Genomic DNA, 9,508 nt, shown 5'->3' on the forward strand with positions numbered 1-9,508 from the left:
CCACCAACTGGACTGGAGTGTGGACAAGACTATGCAAAACAATAAACAAAAGAAACAAAACAAAACAAAGAACCAAACTCTAGATTATTATATATGTATCAATTTCTCTTAGAAACGTAATAATCTCACAATATATATTGCCTGATGTTTTCCCTAACAGCCCTGATAGCGACAAGTCATGGAATTGTGCTTTCTTCAGTGTGTGGAAAAGCACATTTCTATGAGTACTATATTTCCTGCAAAGCAGTAAAACATGCTCAACAGTTTCTGGCTGGCTACAGTGTATACACTTTCCGGTTGGATGCTTTCCTATTATACTGAGGCTGCGGCCACACGAGGACGAATTCGGTCGTTTGCGTTACTGTTTAGTGTCATATAGACCGTTCGGCCACACGAGGACGACCGAATACGGCACTAAACGACTGAGGAAACGATAACGGGTCCCAAGGTGGATAGAAAGGCATACGCCACTCTCTGGGGGGTCAAACGGCTCCGTGTGTACGCCCTATCCGAACATTTTCAGATCACTGATAGTGATTGCGCAATAGCCCCGCCTCTCCCCACCTCTTCTGCTCACCTCGGTTTACCCCGCGCCATTGCTGAAGTGTTTCGCCACCAACAACAACAACAATGGCGGATCGCAGAGTTGCTATCGTGCTCCGGACGCTATTGACCATGCTACAGTTGTTTGTGCAACATCTACAGCAATAATGATGAGGCAATAGCCCCGCCTCTCCCCACCTCTGCTGCTCACCCCCACGTCAAAGTAAACTGCACCCTGAATTCAGATTATTTATCTTTCTCTCGCGAGTGAAGTCTAATCTGACAGGACCGAGACACCCAGCTCTGCTCACCTACAGCTCCTCCCGCTGCAGCAAAACACACACTTCAATTCAGATCATCACCCTTAGCTATTTTAATTACCTCTCAAACTACCTAAACTAGTTATAAATATGTTTATTTTTACAGTCGGCCGGGTCACTGATTACTGGATGAGCTGCTGCATGAGACAGACACTGACGCTGTCCGAAGAGAGGGAGGAAAAAGAGAGGCTCCGTGTATTTTATTATTATAATATATAGAGTCGTTATTCATTTGTTTTAAAGCTCAATAAATAACAAAGAAGACCTTTGACCGGCACTTTTATAATTTTGTCCGGAAGATTTAAACTTTAATACACGTTGACTGGCGAAAAACTCTGCCCGGTTCCCTCGGCCCCCACCGCGGAGAATAAACAGAAGGGCAACCATGACAACCATGCTTCTTCGCTGCTTTTGTGGAGGAAGTTACAGCGCCACGTACAGGCTCCTGCATATGTACTGCAGCTTCTCCAGCGGTTGGAGCTAAACGGAGCGGTCTCGTGTGGACAGACACTATCCGGATAACTATTGCGTGTGGACGGAAGCTTGTTTGCGATTGCGTTTGCGTTAATCCTATGCGTTTAGCCGTTTTCGTCCTCGTGTGGCCGCAGCCTTAATGTATGATCAGTGGCGTTTCTATATGTACAAAAGTGGTGGGGCACAAAAAACTCAGATGTCTATATATAAGCTTCTGCAGATAGGTTCATGGCTGGTGAGGCACTGGCACTGACTCTTCAGGTTTACAAATATATTAAATCAAAATATAATATTATTTTCAAAAGCTTTTTTTGTCTGATGCTTCAATTACTTTTAAACAGACAGTTCAACAGAAGGATACCCAAAAAAATGTAATTTTATCATTTAAATATTGAATTGTTCTCTCTTAGTAAGATCCCATTTTCAATAAAATTGCAGTCTTACCTTGACTTGAAGATTAAGTCCATTTGCCTATCCTTCTGGACAAAAATCTCTATTACCTTTTTGTAAAAGTCCTCCTTATCTTCTTGTAGTTTAAAAAGTCTATCATAAATCTAATCTAATCAATAGATTTTTGATTCGAAAATGATAAAAGTAGAGTAGACATGTGGATATTATCCGGCTGAACAAAACGTACATTTATCTAACAGCTACGTTTCCCACAGATCTTATTTTGAGCTATTTTCTAAAATCCTATGGAGAAATCTCGTTGCTTTTTTGTGGAGGGAAGCCATGCAGTTTACTTCCTGGTTTTAGGACGCCTCACTGCAGCTCTCTCTCCTCTTCTTCACACACCACACTTTTCGCGGCACACGTACTTACAGCCAATCAGCTCTGAATTATGTGAGATGACGTATGGTGGGGATGGCAGCTCTATGCCCCTATGGTCATTATTTTTTGCCACACACATTAAGGCCCAATCCCAAACCACTCCCTCGACCCTACCCCTCCGTGATGGAGTGAACTCCGTCTGTAGCCACACTCGCAGCTCAACGAGGCTCCCTCCTGTCAGATGGAGGGAGTAAACACAGCAGCAAGCTTTGGGACGGCCTCCCCTCTCTCCGGCAGAAACAGGAAATGCCGTAACTGTATGTAACAACGGTTTCAAATCAGCATCTCTTAGACAAAAAGTTCAAATGAATAACTCAAATAAAACTCCAAACATCTTTCATTGTGTTTCAAAGCTCTTTTAGTTTTAAACCTGATGTTTATAAGCTTCTTAGTTTTTGCAACGGTCTGTAACGTTCACAGGAAGGAGTCGAGAGGCAAGCTTCCAGTTACTAGGCTTTAATAACTGACTTCTACACAGATGATTACGGAGGGGTATAGCTTGAGGCTCAACCTCACACACATTGACACTGACTTCTAACATAACACATTGTACACGTCCCACTTCCCGCCCTCCCCCGTCTGCTCACCCAACCACAGGCCCGCACCTCAGACAGCAGCCCGTGCAGCTCCATGATTGGCAGAGAGACGGGGGATTCCTGAGTGACACCCTCAACAGCCTATACCAGGGTCGCTACACTACCCCCCCACTACAAAATTCCTCGCCCACGAGGAACAAAAAAAACTCAGCACAAACACTATAATTACTCCCTTACATTGACTAGGAAGGTCTGGGTGGACTACCATCCCTTCCAATGAGACCAGGGCGCATTCTTGCCCTCTACAGGAACCGAGGGGTCTCACTCTACTTTACTACCAAACAAAGTCTCTGAAACGACCCGGGGGTCGTACCTGCCTTCTCGGCAGGGGAACTGGGGTCAGGAGGACAGGGGTGGCCGGTTCTGGCCCAGGCGGCGAAACAATGAGGGGACACTCAGTCCCTGATGGGGGACTGCTACTCTGTTCGCCGGGGGACCTGAGTGGGAGTGTCGAGGGAACGGCTGTGGGCCCCGATGTTCCTTGGGGTTCAGCCTGTGGAGAAGCGACTCCTCTGTACGGAGCCAACCTGTCTCTGTGGAGCACCACTTTTCTCCCCTTTGGGGGCAGCTGCACCCGGTAGACCACTTCCCCCACCCTCTCCAGTACTCTGCAACCCACTGACTGTCCAGTTTTGGGCACCGCCCTTTCTTCCGTTGTGGGCTGTAGACCCAAACCAACTCCCCGGCCCTGAAATGCTGCCCTCTTGTCCTGGTGTCGTAGTTCCGCTTCTGTCTCACCCCAGCACTTTTCTGCTGATCGCGGGCAAAAGCGTGAGCGGAATCAAGGCGGTCCTGAAGTCTCCTGGCGTACTCAGGCCCTGGAGGCGTGTCCAGGGAATCCGGTGGCTGACCAAACGCCAAAACAGCAGGGGTTCGAAGCTCTCTCCCCAACATGAGGAGGGCAGGAGAACAGGCTGAGGACTCCTGAACTGCAGAACGACATGCCATGAGCACGAGGGGCAGATGCTCGTCCCAGTCACGCTGATGCTGAGACGTGAGGATGGCCAGCTGCTGTCCCATGGTGCGGTGAAATCTCTCGACTAGCCCGTCGCTCTGAGGTCGCAAGGGGGAGGTGCATGTTTTGTGCATGCCCAGCTGTGAGCACATGGAGGCGAACACCCGGGACTCGACACTGCCACTTCCTCCCACGGTGGCCGATGCTGCGACTCAACCCACTGCAGTACAGGCTGTAGGACGGCGTCCAGCTCCTGCTGTTGCTTCCACTCGGCCACGTCCACTGTCTGGAGCTCCCGGCAGATAACCTCTTCCACTTTCCGCGCTGCCGCACAGACGATGTCCTCCTCCAGCAGCTCCTTTTCCCGAGTCTCTCTCTTCTCGCAGTAGTGGCATCCGCCAGCGGCACACGGGCGGCGGGAGAGAGCGTCTGCATTTGTGTGACGCACCCCTGCCCGGTGCTCCACCCTGAAGTCGAATGCTTGGAGCTCTTCTAGCCACCTGGCGACCTGCCCTTCTGGCTCTTTGAACGTCATGAGCCACTGTAATGCAGAGTGATCCGTCCTCACCATGAACGCCTGCCCACATAGGTAGTACTTAAAGTGCCTGATGGACAGCACCACTGCCAAAAGTTCCCTGCGGGTGACGCAGTATCGTCGCTCTGCTTTGTTGAACGCCCGGCTGAAGTATGCCACCACCCGCTCCCCCTCTGGTGTAGTCTGGGAGAGCACTCCGCCCACCCCAACGCCGCTAGCGTCTGTGTCCAGGGTGAACGGCAGCCCGGGGTTGGCTGGGGCGAGAACCGGGGCTTCACTCAAGGCACGCCGAAGGCTGTCAAACGCTGCTTGACATTGCTCAGACCACAGGAAAGCTCTGTCCTTCTGCAGCAGCTGGAACAGGGGTGCAGCAGTGCAAGCAAAACCCCGTACAAACTTTCTGTAGTACGAGGCCAGGCCCAGGAAATTCTTCAGCTGCTTCTGGTTGCGAGGATTTGGCCAGCCTGCGACCGCCTGCACTTTCTCTTGTAGGGTGCCGATGCCCTCACCCCCCACTTTGTGGCCCAGGAAAGTGACCTCTCTCTGCAGGAAATGACACTTGTCTGGATGTAGCTTCAAACCAGCGGCTCTGATCCTCTCCAGCACCACTCTTAGAGATCCCAGGGCCGCCTCAAACGAGCTGCCATGCACCAGGATGTCGTCCAGGTAGACCAAACACTGCTGGCGGGGAATCCCAGACAGCACCCTGTCCATCAACCGCACAAAGGTGGCCGGGGCATTACACAGCCCAAAACTGAGGACCTTGAACTGCCATAGTCCCCGGCCGGTGCAGAAAGCCGTTTTTGGTCTGGCCTCTGGTGCCAGAGGAACTTGGTAATACCCGCTGCGGAGATCCAAGGAAGAGAACCACGACGACCCTGCGACCAGGTCCAGGGACTCATCGATGCGGGGAAGGGGGTATGAGTCCTTCTTGGTGACCCCGTTCACCAGTCTGTAGTCTGAGCACAGCCGCCAGCCACCTGTCTTCTTCGGGACCATGACTACAGGTGCTGCCCATCGGAGGGCTCGATGATGTCTGCCTGCAGCATGCTCTGCACTGCCTCGTCGCAAGCCTGCTGACGAGCAAGGGGGAGTCGCCGCGGGCGACACTTGATGGGACGCGAGTCCCCGGTATCGATCTCGTGTTCTACCAGGTGCGTTCGGCCCACCTCCTCCTCCTTCATGGCGAAACTGCCCTGGAACTCTAGCAGAAGCTGCCCCAATTGCTCCTGCTGCTCGGGATTCAGGCCCCACAGTTCTTCCTCCACACCTCCAATACTGCAGACTGGGCCTCTTCCACCTCCGCCTGGGGTACCTGAGGGGGGGCTGTTATCTGGTGGCACAGTCCGGGGGTGACCGATGGGGAATTGTCCTGAGCGGCCGTCACCGGGGATACGGAAAAGGGGGGAGGGTTTTCTTCCGTTCCTAGGGTACTCACGGTGGGTGTAGAGGGTCTCCCTGCAGGCTCAGCAGGGTCGTGGATACGGGTCATAGTAATCACCGGCCCCCCCTGGAAACTCACTGTGCCTGCTTGAAGATCCAGGAGGCAGCCAGCCGCCTTCAAAAAGTCCAAACCCAGAATACACGGGTCCTGTACATCCGCTATCCACACGGGGTGCTGCACTTCAACTCCCCCCACCGCCATAGTCAGCATGCCTCTTCCTTTCATAGGCGCCAGCTCTCCTGTGACTGTGCGTAGACGCACCGCTGTCGGCTCAAACATAGTCCCACTGGGCAACACATCTGCTCTCACCAGGGTTACTGTAGAGCCTGTGTCCACCAGTGCAGTGCAGGGCACCCCTTCCACGTTGACCGGGACATAGCAGGACTCCCCACCACCAGCACTGCCCACCGCGACGACATGCTCCCCGCATGTGCTGTCATCTTCTTCAGGAAGCCGTAGAGTCTGGCTCCCCCGGCTGTGCTGTCTGGCTCCTTCCTCGGATGTCTGAGTTGGTGACATTACAGCTGTGGTTTGGTTGAGGAGTCCTCGGGCTTGGTTCCGCATCTTCTCCTTTATGCGGGCCCCCCGTCGTTTCCCCGGGTCCGGTATGTCTTGGGGCAGTCCCTGGCCAAATGTCCTGGCTGACCACACCCCCAGCAGACCCTGGTACTTGGTCTGCTTGTTGGCTGCAGAGAAACAGCCCTTATCAATTCAGTCATCTCGGTAACCCATGCAGGCTTCTCCTCCTCCCTGCAGCTCCTCACCGCCGGTGCTGCCGGCCCTCCGTTGCTCCTAGCAGCTCCACTCCACACCTTCTCTCTCTCCACAGCCATCTCCAAGGCCGCCTGCAAGGACTGTGGATGCTGCAGCTGTACCTCGACCCTCAAGTCCGCAGGGCGAAGAGCCCTGACGAATTGGTCACGTGCCAGCTCACTCTGCACTCCGGGTGGCATGTGCCCATACGCCCGCCGCGTCATGCTCTCTACGTCGTTAGCCAGCGCACGCAGCGTCTCTCCAAACTCTCTACAGCGGTTACTCAACTCGTTCCGGAGCAGCTCTGGTGGGAAACACTGTCCAAACCGCCTCTTCAAAGCCCCCGCTAACGCTTCATAGGTGAGTCGGTCCTCTGGGCTAAGTAGTAGCAGACATGAAAGAGCCTCGTCTGTGAGGCACAAAGCTAGCTGTAGTGCTTTAGTCTCTATTGACCACCCCCCGGCATGTGCAAGCAGTTCAAATTGGGCATGGAAAGCCTCCCAGTCTGCCTTACCCGAGTATTTGGGTGTCTTCACGGACGCGGCGGCTGCTACTGGTTGCTGGGCGCCGCCATTGTTGTTTACATCCCGCTTGGAAATGGCGCGAAATGGCGCTGAAGATGGCGACATTCCCGCGTCTCTAGCCATCTTCACCGCCGACTCTCTCAGGCGCTCTCTCGCCTCCTGTGCCCTCCTGAACTCTCCACTCATGTCCTTCGACCACCCGCATGCTCCATCTTCCTCTCCATCACTATTTTCTTGCTTCACTCCCATCTTGCTGAACTTTTCCATCTCCGCTAGCTTACCGGCTAGCTCGTGACGCAGTTACGAACTCCCGTCAGGATAGACGTCCTCCGTTCGAAAAGTCACTTCTGACACCAATGTAACGTTCACAGGAAGGAGTCGAGAGGCAAGCTTCCAGTTACTAGGCTTTAATAACTGACTTCTACACAGATGATTACGGAGGGGTATAGCTTGAGGCTCAACCTCACACACATTGACACTGACTTCTAACATAACACATTGTACACGTCCCACTTCCCGCCCTCCCCCGTCTGCTCACCCAACCACAGGCCCGCACCTCAGACAGCAGCCCGTGCAGCTCCATGATTGGCAGAGAGACGGGGGATTCCTGAGTGACACCCTCAACAGCCTATACCAGGGTCGCTACAATATACACAATTTTATAATAAAATGCACACATTTACCTTTTTCTAGACTAAACACAGGTATGATCCTAAGTTAAAAACATATGAGGTTATCATGAGGTTGTTAACATCGCAATTTATCAGTGGATGTTTGCTGGAACTACTTGTAAGCAGCGTGTTTCCTGACGGACACACACAGCGTGACTCCGGTCAGGTAGAGACCGGTCTCAAGTCAGCACCGCTGCAGACTCGCTGTCTGAGGGCTTGATAGCCCACTCCCCCTCCACACTCGTTGCTTTGGAACAGCCCTCAATATGGCGGACCCTCCACGTGAACGCGCAAACGGAGGGGTAGGGTGTAGGGGTAGGGTGTAGGGGGCGGTTTGGGAATGGGCCTAAATAGGAAAATACTCTGAGCATGCGCAGTATAGTTTTTGCAGTCACCGTTCACGTCTTAGAGTCAGACAGTCAGAGGGAGGGGCAGGATCAGGTTTTATCCCACATGGCTCTAAACAGCTCAATAGGCACACACTGTAGACACTAATTAGAAGAACACATACTAAAACAGCAATGTACAGACGCATCAGATGATTAAACATGATCTTAAAATATATTTTATATATTTTTTAATTTATTTTTAGCATTTTGTTGTAATCATTATTTTAATACTTTCTGCTGACACTAGGTGGGGCTGCTCCTAATGACCAGTCGCCACTGTGTATAATTGAGACCCAGGGCCGACCCTCCCTACAGGCCAATCACGCAGGATGCATGGAAGAAGTGTATTCATACCCCACTGTTTATTCATCATTCAATTCATTCTATGTTATTCTGTAGATTGTGTACATTACTTTCCACTTCACTGCTTGTTGCACCTGGTTAGAAGCTAAACTGCATTTCGTTGTCTCAGTACCTGTAATCTGTGCAATAACAATAAAGTTGAATCTAATCTTGAGCAGGAACACATGTATTTACTTAGTACATATCTGACATTAACGACACAACACATGTGTGCATTCTTTATAAATGCAAACCGAGTCACGCCGACCCGGAGGTGGCGGTATGCACCTTAAAGTTGTTTGCAATCCGCCAAAAAACCGAGAGAAGAAGAAGAAGAAGAATGCGAAGAAGAAGATGAAGAAGAAGAAGCCGACTCGGAGCTGTCCGACTTCAGGCGAGCTTTTTGACACCTCCCCCGGCTGCGATCGGCTACTCTCGTCTACTTTCGAGGCGAGCCGCAATGTGTCTCAAACAAGCCTGCTGTGTGCAGTTCTCCGCTCAGTTCTCCGTGCACCCCCCGCGAGAGTGAGAGGTGACAAGGGGAGCACGTCTGTAACCCGACACCGTTGCAATGAATCCACATCTGACCATTCACGGCTTTGATACGGCCACTAGTGCAGGTGAAGAGATGTCGGTGAAAAGACAGTTTCAGTCCGGCGCAAGCAAGAGGGGAAAAAAACAAAACATGGAGAAACTAGAGCATCACTCGAAGGTGGGTTATTGTATGAGTCAAATGTCCAATTGCCATATTAAAACATCAGTTGCAGTTCACGACCTGAAGAAGGCAGCCTCTGCATAGCATATAGGCCAGGGGTCGGAACCCGCGTCCCACGGGCCGCATGCGGCCCTTTAAGCCCTCTGCTCTGGCTCCCTTGAGCTTAGACACAAATAAGAAGGAAATAAAATAAAAGTATTTGTAGGACTATTTATATTTTGTTGCATGGTTGAAAATGTTTCGTATGTTGTATTTTGAGGTGATACTGTGACACATAAATAAAAAACAAAACGGTTTTAATTAGGTCAACTAAAATATGCGTCACATCCTGCTCCGGTCCCGCGCGAGCGCCTTTTCTTGGAGGCGAACAACCTGACCCCCGGCTCGATGAGCGAACTATGGATAAAAGAAAAGTA

This window comes from Pseudochaenichthys georgianus, chromosome 18, assembly GCF_902827115.2.
Source record: "Pseudochaenichthys georgianus chromosome 18, fPseGeo1.2, whole genome shotgun sequence".
In the NCBI taxonomy this organism is placed as follows: Eukaryota; Metazoa; Chordata; class Actinopteri; order Perciformes; family Channichthyidae; genus Pseudochaenichthys; species Pseudochaenichthys georgianus.